The sequence below is a fragment of the Equus caballus genome, chromosome 18, assembly GCF_041296265.1.
Source record: "Equus caballus isolate H_3958 breed thoroughbred chromosome 18, TB-T2T, whole genome shotgun sequence".
Taxonomy (NCBI): domain Eukaryota; kingdom Metazoa; phylum Chordata; class Mammalia; order Perissodactyla; family Equidae; genus Equus; species Equus caballus.
Genome location: NC_091701.1, coordinates 31,675,332 through 31,689,240, shown reverse-complemented (window position 1 = coordinate 31,689,240; position 13,909 = coordinate 31,675,332). Strand labels below are relative to the sequence as shown.

General features: G+C 35.5%; 1 protein-coding gene across 28 annotated transcripts in view; it reads right to left on the bottom strand.

The window, feature by feature from the left end:
• Positions 1 to 13,909, bottom strand: part of MBD5 (methyl-CpG binding domain protein 5) — a 416,685-nt gene that overhangs the window by 64,402 nt on the left and 338,374 nt on the right. For 20 of the 28 annotated variants that reach the window (XR_011428206.1, XR_011428208.1, XM_070240856.1 and 17 more), the window contains one exon: positions 6,243 to 6,416. The exons of the other annotated variants lie outside the window; for them this stretch is intronic. The gene's annotated coding sequence lies outside the window, so the exon portion shown is untranslated. The remainder of the gene's footprint in view (positions 1 to 6,242; positions 6,417 to 13,909) is intronic. 28 annotated transcript variants of the gene reach the window in all.

Here is a 13,909-nt window from a genome sequence, read left to right as displayed (position 1 = left end):
TCCCATACATAAATCTATGATCATTTTGATAATTCACTCAGAGTTATTTGATAAAATAGAACTGCATAATTTTAGGGCTGTGGTAAATTTCTTGAAGTGCCAGGAGGGTAGTTTTATTTTTTATTCTTTTTTAAATTTTTTCCTTTTTCTCCCCAAAGCCCCCCTGGTACATAGTTGTATATCTTAGTTGTGGGTCCTTCTAGTTGTGGCATGTGGGACGCTGCCTCAGCATGGCTGGATGAGCAGTGCCATGTCCGTGCCCAGGATTTGAACTGACGAAACACTGGGCCACCTGCAGCGGAGCGCGAGAACTTAACCACTTGGCCACGGGGCCGGCCCGGGAGGGTAGTTTTAAGAAAGCACATCAGATAATGTTTCTCAAACTTCTGAAACCCATGCATGCCCTCTTTGCTAAATATGAAAATCTGTTCTACTTGCCTTCGAGATTTTGATAACACTATTTTCTATATAGAATCATCATTCAAGATTTAGTCAAGCTTTAATTTTATAGTTTGGATGATAAAAATAACAGTTTCTCCTCTATTCCAGATTTAACATAAAAAATACATATCTACAACATTTTCTCTTCACCTCTCCTAAAGATTCCATTATGACCCACTTTGTTTATATGGCTTGGCTTAAGCCCAACAGACACAGGTTAAAACAGAAAAGAATTTGCGTTATAAAAGTCACCTCCATCTCACTAATACTCAGAATCAAGGACAGATCTTATATTTATGATAAAATTTAAATTTATTTCACAAACAGTTCTGATAGCAATAATGAAATTCAAAAAGTGGGGTATATGGGTGTTCTGAGGAGGATATATGCCATAATTCTACCAATGTTTTCATTTTCTTTCTTCCTTTCAATGTGCAAATTGGTCTATGAGAATTGGCTTTTGGTGAATTGAATTTTATGACCTGACTTACTTCTTTACATTGGTTTCTTCCAACCATATAGAATTCACATTAGATGTCATCTCCTCAAGAGACTATACTGTAAACCCTAGGTACTCTCTCACACTTTGTTAAATTTACTGATACCTCTTATTATCCAATTTTTTTCTTATTTGTTTGTTTATTGACACTCTCTCCCCATAGGAATGTAAGCTCCCTCAGAGGAGGGACCTTGTCTCTCTAGGCTCTCCTATATTCTCAGTTCCCAGTATAGTACCTGGCCTACAGTGGGTGCTTAAATACTTCCTGAAGACTATGCATATTCTAATTAGTCAGTATAATTTTATATTCTGATTTTTACCATGTAGGCTTATAAAGTTTGAGCAACACATGTCTAAAATGAAAGAGAAGTTTTTAAAAGAGGCCAAGAGAAGCCAAGGAGTGTGCATGTTGGCAAAATACACAAAGGAAGGATTTTTTACTCTAGATTTGTCCCTAATGATCTCACAATTTCTGGGTGATAATTTCTGTGTAGAAAAAGTATGATAGAGATTCTAAGAAAATTAATATGCTAAATTTATGCTTTATTTGTAAGTTCATCAGTTTTATTTATTAAGTGGTTTATATACACACTTTAATTGGATTAATAAAGGAACCATTATAATAAATGAATGCAATAATATAAAAATTAAACATATTTCAACAGGATGTTAATTAGTGCAATAGACCTTTTTTCTTTAATCTGCTTTACTGACATTCTTGTCAACCTAAGAATAAACTCACTACTTTATGCAGTGTTAAATGTATATTTTAAAAGTTATACCCTAAACATCATCAAAATTAAATATCAGAGAATACGACATCATGAAAATAAGTAAGTAGCTCTTTTTATAAATCTTTCTGAATAATATCAAACATCATGAATTCCTCTGAATAATGACACACAAATTTGACTAATGGTAAAAATAATGAATTGATTTTTGAGCCATGTGATCTGATAAGTAAATTCTATTCAAATGTTTATAATGACATCACACACTGATCTTGTGCTGTTACTTGGACATACAGCAGGACAGAATAAATACCCAGTGAACTATAGATTTATCAAAGTGAGACTATGTAAATTGGGTAAAACACCAATATTTAATGTGTTATATAAGTCTTAATCATCATTTATACTTTTTATACTATGCTTATAAAGTTCATGAAATATTTAAAGTTAAATAAGAAGTCCACTCCATTCCCACACTTGCAAGAGTGAACGCCTCATGTTCTCCAGTTGAGAACAAGTCTCACATAAAACCTACCTCTATACTTAAGTTCCAACAACAGATATGATTGGATTTAAAAAATAGCATTAGCATTTTGGAGAGTAATGTCTGAATGACTACAGCATAATTATCATTTGATTGGATAATAAAAGGATGTACTCATAATCTTTCCATCATTATTAGTTAAATTATGCTTGTTAGAGTAACCCTAAATGACATTTGCCCTTTTCAATTATCTTTCACCCTCACGTCAATTATTCAAACAGCTCCTTCACAGCACTTAGCCAGTCTCCTCATCCAAACTTCCCATCTGTTTCACCTTTCACCTATTTATTCAAGCTACACTTTTATTTAGGAGCACACTTATCTTGCAGTTATATCTTTTTTCATTTTTTAAACACCTTCCAATAGATGAACCCTATTTTCACTCTGGTTATTATTTCCATTTGGTTCTTATCTTCATTGTGCAGCCATCTCTTCTAAAACACACCTCTCAGATACATCTTTTCTAAGAGATCTAGTGCCTCTGTTAGGCTCTACTTACTCAGCCCAAGTATCCCTAGTACATTTGCAGTTGTTTTACACAGTTGTATCAGGATATCTTAAGCACAACTTTCCTGCCCTAATCAATGAAACTCTCTAGTTCCTGACGTCCTTGCCCTTTCAGTGCAGAAGAATGTAAAAGTTCACAACCCGTGCATGAGGGATCACATTCACATAGGAAGACCACATTTTTCACAAACTCTGAAGGTAAAAGGATGGGCTCCTGAGAGTGAGGCCAGTCTTCAGAGTCTAGGTAACAAGCATCCTGGCCTACGCCCATCTATGGTCGGGAGTATTATTTATATCAGGTCATTTCTTGCTACAAACGTTCAGCAAGTTACCAATGTAGTCACACAGAGAAGCCTTCAGAGAACTAAATGCTGAGTATACTAGGCTGACATTGGCCACAAATATTTTGTAGCTCCTTCCATCAGGAGGTGGAATTTATTATTCCACACTGAATCTGGGCTGGCCTTGTGATTTTCTTTGAGCAACAGAATGTGATGGATATGCTACCGTTCAAGTTCTGAGCCTAAATCTCAAGAGGCCTTGCATCTCCCACTCTTGCTTCTCGGAATGCCACTGTCATATGAACAACCTGAGCTATCCCCCTTGAGGATGCAAGACCATGTAGAGAGAGAGAAGTCCAGCTGGTCCAGCCAGTCGAGCTGAGGCCCCAGTCATGTAAGTGAGCCCAGCCAACACCATGTGGAACAGGGATGAGCTGGCCCAGCTGAGTCGAGCCTAGACTGCTAATCCATAGAATCATGAACATTACGTCAAACAGCTAAAAACTATACTATACTCTAAAATATGGTTTTATTTAAATCAATTATAGTATTGAGAAGCTATGTAGCTCTACCCTTTATTAGCTTGTGACCTTGGGCAAATTTTAAATTTTCTTTCCTTATAAAATGGAGATTACAGCCTTATAGAATTGTTCTGGGGATCTAATAAGTTAAAAGTCTTAAACCAGTACTTAGCACACAATAAATATCCAAGTTGTTATTATATATACATAGCTATTAAAATGTTATAGAAAATTTAATAGCCCTGGGAAAGGTCCATGATATGGTCAGGTAAAAAACCATACTACAAAGTTGCATGTGTAATTATAAATCTTCATTTGCAAAGATGCTAATACATATGCAGAGACAGGAACAGAATAGCACTATTCTCCCAGTGGTTTTCTCTAGGTAGTGGGAACACAAGTGATTTTTATTTTCTTCATTGATTTCTGTTTTTTTGAAATTTTCTGTAATAAAAATATATTGGTTCTGTAATCAGAAAAAAAACATTATTTCCAAAAAATTATATGTTATATTTATACAACAGCTAATTAATGTTTCCCTGATCCTTAAAAGCATTAGGGAAGCTTTTTTATTGGAAACAGTCACAGGCTTTGTGCCTAGTATTATCCTATTATTTCTCTTTCAGTTTTAGCAAAGTAGAGAAAAAGATACAGAGGGAGAAAGAATACCACATTAACCTTGATGATCTAAATACTAGAAGGAAAAATTAAGGCTATCCCTTTGATTGGTTCTAAAATGCCTCAGGGTGTTACTCTTATTTTTCTGCCTGGAATACCGTCTCTCATCTTGACCCTCTTGTTCTTCACTAAACCAACTCCTATTTATCTCAGTTTAAACGTCACTTCCTCAAAGAAGCCTTCCCTGGTTTCCCCAACCATTATTTAGCTTTCCAAGTATAACTTTGGTTCCTCTTGTAGTTCTCCCTTATAATATCCAGTAATTCACATATATTACTAAATCTAACTGACTTTGTCTTTGCCCTTGCCATTTATGTGACTGCAAAGAAAAAGCAATTGAGACAATTAACCTCAAGTTAAAGCTTCCCTTCGTGCCTTTAAAAATATATATGGAAGTGAAAAGTGAGGGTCTGTATGCATATGTAAGAGGAGCTTACTATGCATTTTATCTTAAAAGAGAAAAAGTGAATAATCACCAGCTACCAAATACATATCCTTAAAAAAAATTTAGAGAACTCTTTTAAAATGTAGTAATAGGTCATACCAGAACATACGTGAACTAATTGATAAAGTCACTAGAATTCTGAGGGAAAAATTATTTATGACTTATTTCTGTATATTAGCCACCAGCATAATTTGCTATTTTTGCTTTGACATAGTATAGTAAAGTTTCTAACAGGAAATATTTATAAAAAATACTTGTCTGGGGCTGGCCCGGTGGCACAGTGGTTAAATTTGCATGCTCCACTTCGGCAGCCTAGGGTTCCCTGGTTTGGATCCCGGGTGCGGACCTATGCACGGCTTGTTAAGCCATGCTGTGGCAGGTGTCCCACACATAAAGCAGAGGAGGATGGGCACGGATGTTAGCTCAGGCCAGTCTTCCTCAGCAAAAAGAGGAGGATTGGCAGCAGTTAGCTCAGGGCTAATCTTTCTCAAAGAAAAAAAAAATACTTGTCTACACTGATATAATCTATTTAAGAGTGCACTACGCAAGTTTAAGAATAATTTTTGCATCTTATCTATGCATTACTGGTGTTCTGGCTATTCAAGGTGTATCTCAATACACGTAGATCAAATCATTGTTGAAAAATGATGTACACCAATATTGTTTTCTCCTTAAACTGTACTAAAACTGACACAGTTGTGAATTAATGCCCTTTTTAGGTTGTACAGTATACTGAAACAACTATTATTTACCTACTTTTACTATAAAAATGTTTCGCACTCTTCAATTCACCTGGCAGTGGAAGCCAAGTTTCTACGTGGAGTAATTAGTTCTGCATAGAGGTAATGTACCCCCCAATAACCTTGAAAATCAGGTTACTCTTAAAGTGAAAACAGGAAGACTCCTCAGCCAGTGAAGAAACCCACCCAAAAACATTGTCTCTCAATATGTATAAATATCTAGAAACATTCAAGTCCAATCAATATCTCCAGCAAACATAATTAAATACAAAAGACAACTATTGTCTAATAAATTGTCTGATAAGGTTTGTCAAGCAGCAAGTGGAGGAAGATGGTCTCTGTGTGGATTCTAGAAAGGGGAGCCCAAAGCATACAATGTCTAAGCCCCACAAAATAAATGATCTTTTACTGTGTTTGTGCAGCTCATATATCAGGAACAAAATAATACCTGTAGATGTTTAGTGATGTCATATGAAAAGTGTCTCAAGGAGACTCCGTTTACATTTGACTGTTCACTGAAATGCTGAGGGTGGCAGGGAAAATGCAGCAGCCAAAGAAAACTTATGCACAACGTACTCAGGCCTGAGAGTAAGAGAGTTTCAATAACACAAAACCAGGCCTGGAGTATTTTAGAGAACATGCTGAAGAAAAGCAAAACCTGTAGAAAATAAAGTCTCTAATTTAACAAAAAGGTAAGCAACATATGAGACCACGTTACAAACAGGAGGATTCGGCCAAATCCCACTTGTGGAAGTGTTTGGCTTGTACACAGCTTAAGAATAAAAACAACAGTGAATTAGTTGACGATATTTAAACCAAAAGATTTCACATGAAAATTTGCATTTCCTGCTTTACCTGAGAAACTGGACAATGTGGTAACACTAGGTCAACATTCCTGCCTTGCAACAATTATCTGGAACGGAGCAATGGCTGCTCCTTCAGATAGGACTTGGCTCTCCAGTTCACTGCAGTGGCTTCCTGCTTCATTCCCACCAGCCTGGCCTCTGTAGGCACTTGGGTTTCCAACCTCTGGAATAGAAAGGACCTTGAGATAAGGCTTGAAGGACTCACTGTAGCCCTTGACAAGAGGTACAACTTACTTTTTTTTAATGACCATTTAACCTACACTTAATAGTTTTTTCACAAGGGTGGAGGATGAACTCTCAGTGGATCATCATGTATTATTAGTATGTGTAGGATCACCAGAAAGCCAGCTAAAACCACAAGAACACAGTTAACTTTCTTTATGAACGTGAGTTGACCAAGACTGTGGTGATTCTTGAGTTAGCGGAAGTAGAAGGTACAGAGACCTCTCATTCAACTTCAATCCTCTCTTTCCTTCTTTCTTAGCACCATCACCAGCAATACCATATTACCATTATCTCAGGAACTCATCTTGGGATCAAAGAATTATGGAACCAAATTGTACATTACCATGATTTGATTTATAAAATGCCACTGATTTTTTCCCTTAATTTAAAAAATTTTCTTTTAGTAAATAAGGAAAAAAATTTTATAAGAGCTTCCAAATGTGTACTTGAGATCTTACTGTATTTTCTCCTACTCATCTGGGAGACACTAACAAGGCTCTTCCTCAGACTGGGTAAAATAATCCTAGGGACAGTCTAACTCATTTTGTTCTGTTTCCATGGTCATTGGATGACCTTCTGATTGTTTGGTGGATTTCATAGATGCTCTGATATCATTAAGTAAGTGACTTGGATCCCAGGTACAAGTATTTCAGTCAAAGAAAACATACAACATATAAGTCACTTGGCTTATAAATGAATTTCTTGTAAATATGGATGGTCTGTGTCAGACCCTAGAGGCCCATCACCCTTGAAAGCAATGGCAGAATTCACTTTTTAATTGGAAGAGCTAAGAACCACATCTTGGACCACAGTTACTCCACAGGGTGCTCCTCCTCCTCTGAGGTCTTTCCTGAAGCCAGCCTAATTTTTTTTCTTCTTGTTTTTGGGCAAAAGCAGAACAGAGGAATGTGCAGGATGGGATGTAGCAGCATTCTTGAATATTGCTGTTTCTCAGAATGCAGCCAGGAGAGACATAGGAGAAACTAAGGGATGTGGGACCAAGGTTAAATAACTATATTTTATAATCTTGATATACTAAAGGTACTCCAGGCATTAGATTTAATGTTTTAAGTATTTATTTGGCATCAACTACATGTGAGGTACTGTGATGGATACTAGGGACCCAAACATAAAGAGAACGTAGTCCCTATTTCAAGGAGCTTATTGCCTGGGAGGTGGAGGGTAGGGAGTTGGGCAGTCAGGTAAACACGTAATTATAACATTGAATGATACCAGCTATGATAGGGCTAAGTATGGAGTACTAAATGAGCACAAAGAAAGAGCTGGTTCAGTTTTCAGGAATCAGAGAAATGAAGAGGAAGGATACATCTGAAGATGCACAGAGGTTAAACAGGCGAAGAAAGGTTAGCAGGAGACCTGAAACTTCACCCAGTCTGTGCAAATTATCTTAGCTCCAAAAGATTAATCTCGAAGATTTTACACTTCTGTCTGATAATAGCAATTCCAATATTGTACTCATTTTTAGCTGGTAAGCAAGCATAAAGGTCTCATTTTGTCAGACCTTTTAACCTTGAGATGTGATAAGTGATGATGCATTACTGAATGTTTTCCACAGGAAGATCTGGAAGCCTGCCTGATGCCTGAAAGAGAAAATGATGACCTGACAGCCAGATAAGCAAATATTGTTCTCTAGAAGAAATACTATCAAAGAACGATGATTCACTTCAATAAGAAAGTAATATTAGATGAGAGTGCACTGGAAGCTGAAGCTAAAAGGAGCAAGATGTGGATGAGGGGGTCTTAGCCTTTAGATAAAGTAGTTCAAAACTGTTTGGAAGAATATCCTTTAATAAAAGAAGTCCATAAGTGATGGAAATAAGATGACTATTGTGCTAAAGTTATTTTACCCAATTGTATAAATAATATTAGCTGACATTTATCTTACCATCTTCTGGGAGCTGTGCTGAGCACTTTATGCATACATATATTAACTCATTTAATCCTTGTCACAACTGTATAAGTACGTACTATTATTTTTCCTTTTCTAGAACTGAGGAAACCAAGGCAAGAGAAATTAAGTAACTTTACCTTCTCTTTTCCTCTCTGATAATTTATATCCCCCTTTCCTACTTTATTTTTTTCTCTTTAGTATTTATCACTAGTTAACATACTATGTATTTTACTATTTACTCTATTATTATCTTTCTCCTCTAACAAGAATATAAGCACCATGAGCACATGGATACATTAGTCATCATAACAGACAAAAATCTCCGCTATTTTTTGCTTTGGGTTCCATAGCTCCTTGAAGGCTGCTTTGTATCACAACTTCTTTATTTCTCACATCACAAAGTACAGAACCCTATACATGCTGGAGCCAAAAATATTTGTTGAGTGAATGATGAGCACAATTAATCAGTACACATATACTGAGCTCTTGCCATGCTCAACACTTTGCTAGTCACCTAAGATAGGGAAGTGCAAAATACCATCTGGGTTCTCAAAGAACTTAACACTGAGGAACAGAAATAAGTAGAAGCATAAGGAATACCTAAGGTACAAAATAAGAAGTCCTCATATTTCATTACTTTCATTCTTCAATCATCTAATGATGGCTAAAAACACTTACTCTTCACTCCTCCCAAGATACCCTAGGATCCTGCTGCATTAAACTTTCTTTAGCTAAACTCCAGGGTCAACTCCTCCATGAAGACCCCTCCAGCCTCTGGCTTACAGTTACTTGTTCATTCCCCTCTCATTCTACAGTGCTGCTTACACATATGTAACAGCACACAGCACACTCTGTTTCATGTATACTCATTCCTTGTTTCATATATTTTTGTGCGTGTAGTCACCAAACACATTGCCAGGTAGATGGTATGCAAATAGTGTGCTTTGAATTGAATTATTTATTTTTCTCATCTTTCAAAATTCTAAAGAACTTGTTTTACTCGCCTAAAATATAATCATAAATAGAAAAGTTCTTGTTATAATATGTTAATATCACCCAGAGATACACAAAGTGGCTAACTGCAGGTATGTATTCAACCATAATTGAATGGAGGCTGAATAGAAACTACTTTTCTTATTTTATTTTCAGCACAATTTCTAGATACGAGGAATGTCTCCAGCGTCTAGAAGAGATCCTGGTACACAAAAAATTAATTGTTGAATAAATGAATGCCTGTATATAAACCACGGAATTAAATGCTAAAGGGCATGGCACAAACTAAATGTACTATAGGAGATGATGTAACAAATAATAGAAAAAACAGTGATCTAAGGGTTATGAAGTCTGGCATCTGCAATTTTCTAGCTGTATAACTTTGAGCAAGACACTTAACCTTAGGTTTAGTTTTTTAATTTGTAAAGTTAATGGATTGGACCAGATCAGTGGTTTTTAAATTATTTCAGATGTAGATCTCCTCTGTCTAATAAACTCTAAATGGAACCTCCATTATATAAAACAGAAAAAGAGATTTGTTAGTAATAATTCATTTTCTAAGACCAAGTTATAATATTACTTATAAAATCCATCAATAGAATAATGGGCTATTTTGATTAATAAAAAGTATGAAATCAAGGGATATGGGTGACAGTTCCAATTCTAAATCATTTTCATCAACAAATTCACTTCTGTATTTTGTTTTGGCTTTATAATATCGGGACAATTCTGACTGCCACAGAAAACCAACTGCAAATGGAAACGTTTTTTTCTTCTGCTTTTTTTCTCCAATTTCCCCAGTATGTAGTTGTATATTTTAGTTGTGGGTCCTTCTAGTTGTGCCATGTGGGACACTGCCTCAACGTGGCCTGATGAGTGGTGCCATGTATGCACCCAGGATCCGAACCAGTGAAACCCTGGGCCGCTGCAGCTGAGTGCGTGAACTTAACCACTTGGCCATGGGGTTGGCCCCGAAACTTTTTTTTAATACCTAATTTGTCTTTGGCAATATTAAAATCTCTGCAATTAAAATGGTGTAGAAGCTTAAAGAAGGAGTAAAGAAAATTTTGTTTCCAAAATTAAATGATGGTATCTAATCACTACTCATGTTTCTGATCATGAATACAAAATATGGGCAAAACTTAAGTTAAGCCAGGAAACTTTCTTTAATACAACATTATCACATTAATTTGTCATTGCAAAACTGTTAAGGAGTGATAAGGATACGTGGCAGGAAGATGCCCCTATGTCCTGTTCGTATTTATTCAATGGAGCATACACATGCTGTAGCAGTGCTCTTGCTTGCATAATTTGATTTGGGTATATAATAATGGACTCAAGTTTTTTAAAAGCCCAGCTAAAAACTTAAAAATAAATATGCCTACCCATAGGAAGTTCAAATATCTACATGAAAATTGGTAGCAAAGCTTTAGTCAGCAGTCCATAAAAATACAGACTAGCAGCACAGTTTATTTTTGTTTCATGATGTGTTCGTGTGTTACAATTTGGTATAACACATTTGAGTGTCCACGTTATTTTTAGCACAGTGTTAAAATACTTAATATATTTTTAAACATTAGATTTGTGTCCAACATTTGGAAAACTCTGAAGAAATTCATCTAAGCTGGATGTTCTTCTGGTCCTTTCAATTCTATCATTTCTATATAAGCTAGAAAAGCAAGATAGACTTTATAAAGGTGATTTCAACTTTTTCAACTCATTTTACATATATTTACTGAGAAGAGACAACTATGGGACAGGGAAGACCCTGATCAGATTAAAGTGGAGAACTTTTGTTAGGGAGTGTTATGAATGCAGCTTTAAAAAACGTGTCAATCTCCCTAGTATAGGGTAAATCTCTATGCACATGGGCTAAAAACAGCTTTAGTATCACAGATCCACGACATTTCTAACATAAGCATTGCTGGTCTACAGGTATCTTAATTTATAAATGCAATTTCGCTCCTACGTAGTTATTTTCTGATAATGAGATCTGTCAGATGGAGAATAATTTTTCAGTGACTTTGCCTTTATTTATTTGAAGAACATATTCTGATTTGAACTACAGAGGAAACTCTTAACTGACCTCCACTTAAACAAATCACTGAATTAATCAAAACAGCATTTCTCTCTGAAAACAGATGAATGTTTACTTCTGCTCTTACCAGTTGAGTTGTGTGCTTTCCAATGTCAGCTGAATCTTTTCCAAAGCTATCTGAGCCAATACTTGCTGGTTTAATTTAGGTATTTAATAAAATATTTCATAAATTGATAAAATGTAAGTTAAAAACAGAATGACTGTTTCCATGAAAATTAAGTTGAAAGCATAGCTTTTAACACCAGCCTCTTAAAAAGTGAAGTTGAATGAGATGGGAAAGAGGAGAATTTGGGAAGGAAAACCTAAAAATCTTGAATAATTCTGAATTCAGATCATCTTGCAAGTGTTTCTGAGTTCTTGTTCTTCTCGAAAGTTCAAAAAAAATTTTTTTGATGTTACACTATTGGTGTAAAGACAACGCTGTAATAAGTAAAGTCATAATTACAGAGACTTTGCTCTGAAAAGATTGTTGACTGAATATACATTTATACATTATAAATGAAAATAAAATGCTTAATTTTAAGTATTTTTTATGATTGTCTGCTTTAATAAATCTTCAATTAATGAACCAACTACAGGTTCAGATTGTGTTGGATAAGAGACCTTCTCTATTGCTGTTACAAAAGTAATACTTATTTGTGACCAAGAGTCTGAATTTCACATTGAGATGATGAAGACGGTTTTAGGATCTAAGGTCTAATTTCATTTGATTCTCTTATTCTTTCAAAAAACATATTGATAAAGAAGTTACTATATAATTATTAAATTAAAAAATCTTAGTGAGAAATGAGAACTCTGAAAATAGATATAGCCAGCAATACCTTAAAATAACTGACATAAAAAATGACAGAATTACAATGAGAAATTGATCAATCCACAGTCAACAAACATTTCTCAGAAACTGATAAACAGGCAAGAAATTAATAAAGATATACAAGATCAGAACTACACAATTAACATGCTCAGTCTAAGGGAAATACATAGAGAACTACATAAATCTATAGGAATTATAAAAACGTATTTTTTAAAAGCACACCTGAGATTGGAAAAATTAGAATAGTACAGTGGTTAAGAGCATGAATACTGGATCCAGCTGCTGGGATGAAAATCTCACTTCTACTACCTGCTGTGTGACTGAGGGCAAGCTATGTCTCAGTCCCTCAGTTTCCTCATCTGCAAAATGAAGATAATAATAGTATCTACCACACAGTGTTTAGAAAGTTGAATAGATGAGCATTTGTAAAGTACTTAGTCCCTGGCCCACATTAAGCATTATATAAACATTTGGTAAATAAATAATAATAACCGGCCATAGAAGAAATCTCAATGATTCCAAACAAGTGAAATCACGTACAATGTATCATTTGATAAATTCTCATAAATATAGAATATCATAAGAAAATTATATCCCCAAACAACCCTGTATTTGCAAATTTAAAAAAGTCACTCATGGGGCTGGCCCCGTGGCCGGGTGATTAAGTTCTCGCGCTCCGCTGCAGGCGGCCCAGTGTTTTGTTGGTTCGAATCCTGGGCGCAGACATGGCACTGCTCATCAAACCACGCTGAGGCAGCGTCCCACATGCCATAACTAGAAGGACCCACAACAAAGAATATACAACTATGCACTGGGGGGCTTTGGGGAGAAAAAGGAAAAAATAGAATCTTTAAAAAAAAAAAGTCACTCACATTTAGGCAGTGTTGAAAGCCAAGTCAAGGTCAGTAATCATGATTTTATGGCAGAATCCAAAATGCGACCTTATCTATGAGAACATGACTTAGAGGAGAGCAGTATGGATAGAGCTGGACCTCTGGCTTATCTTATCGAGTACAGGCATGGTAAAGCAAAAACAAAATATATCACATAACATTTGAAATTTAATATCAACTGGTCTAAAAATACACACATGGAGGGAGGCAGAGAGAGAATGATAAAGCAAATACAGCAAAATGTTAACAATTGGTGATTTTGTGTGAAGAAAGTTCTTTGTATTATTGTAACATCTAAGTTTGAAGTTATTTCAAAATAAAAAGTTTTAAAAATGCAAGAAAAATGCAAACAAAACCAAAACAGGACCAGAGTTTGGAGATAGATGGGCAAAAGACAGAAGGGTGATGAAGTTTGAGATATGGCAACTGTGTTATTGAAGATATGGAAGAAAGCTGGAAAAAAGCTCTATCTGAAGTTAAAGAACATGCAGTACAGGTATAAAGGAAGGAGCAGAGGAACTGTGGGTATACAAGAAGCAGGAGAAATAGTCTCACCTGAAGGAGTTAAAATATTGGGGAGACAAAACTTAGACACATGAAAATTAGAAGGAAAAAGTGATTGAATGCTCAAATAAATAGAGGAGAAAGAAAAATTCTGTATCACATCAGAAAAACTTAATATAATGGCTATTCTACTTTTGAATCTCTTCTCCATCTTTTC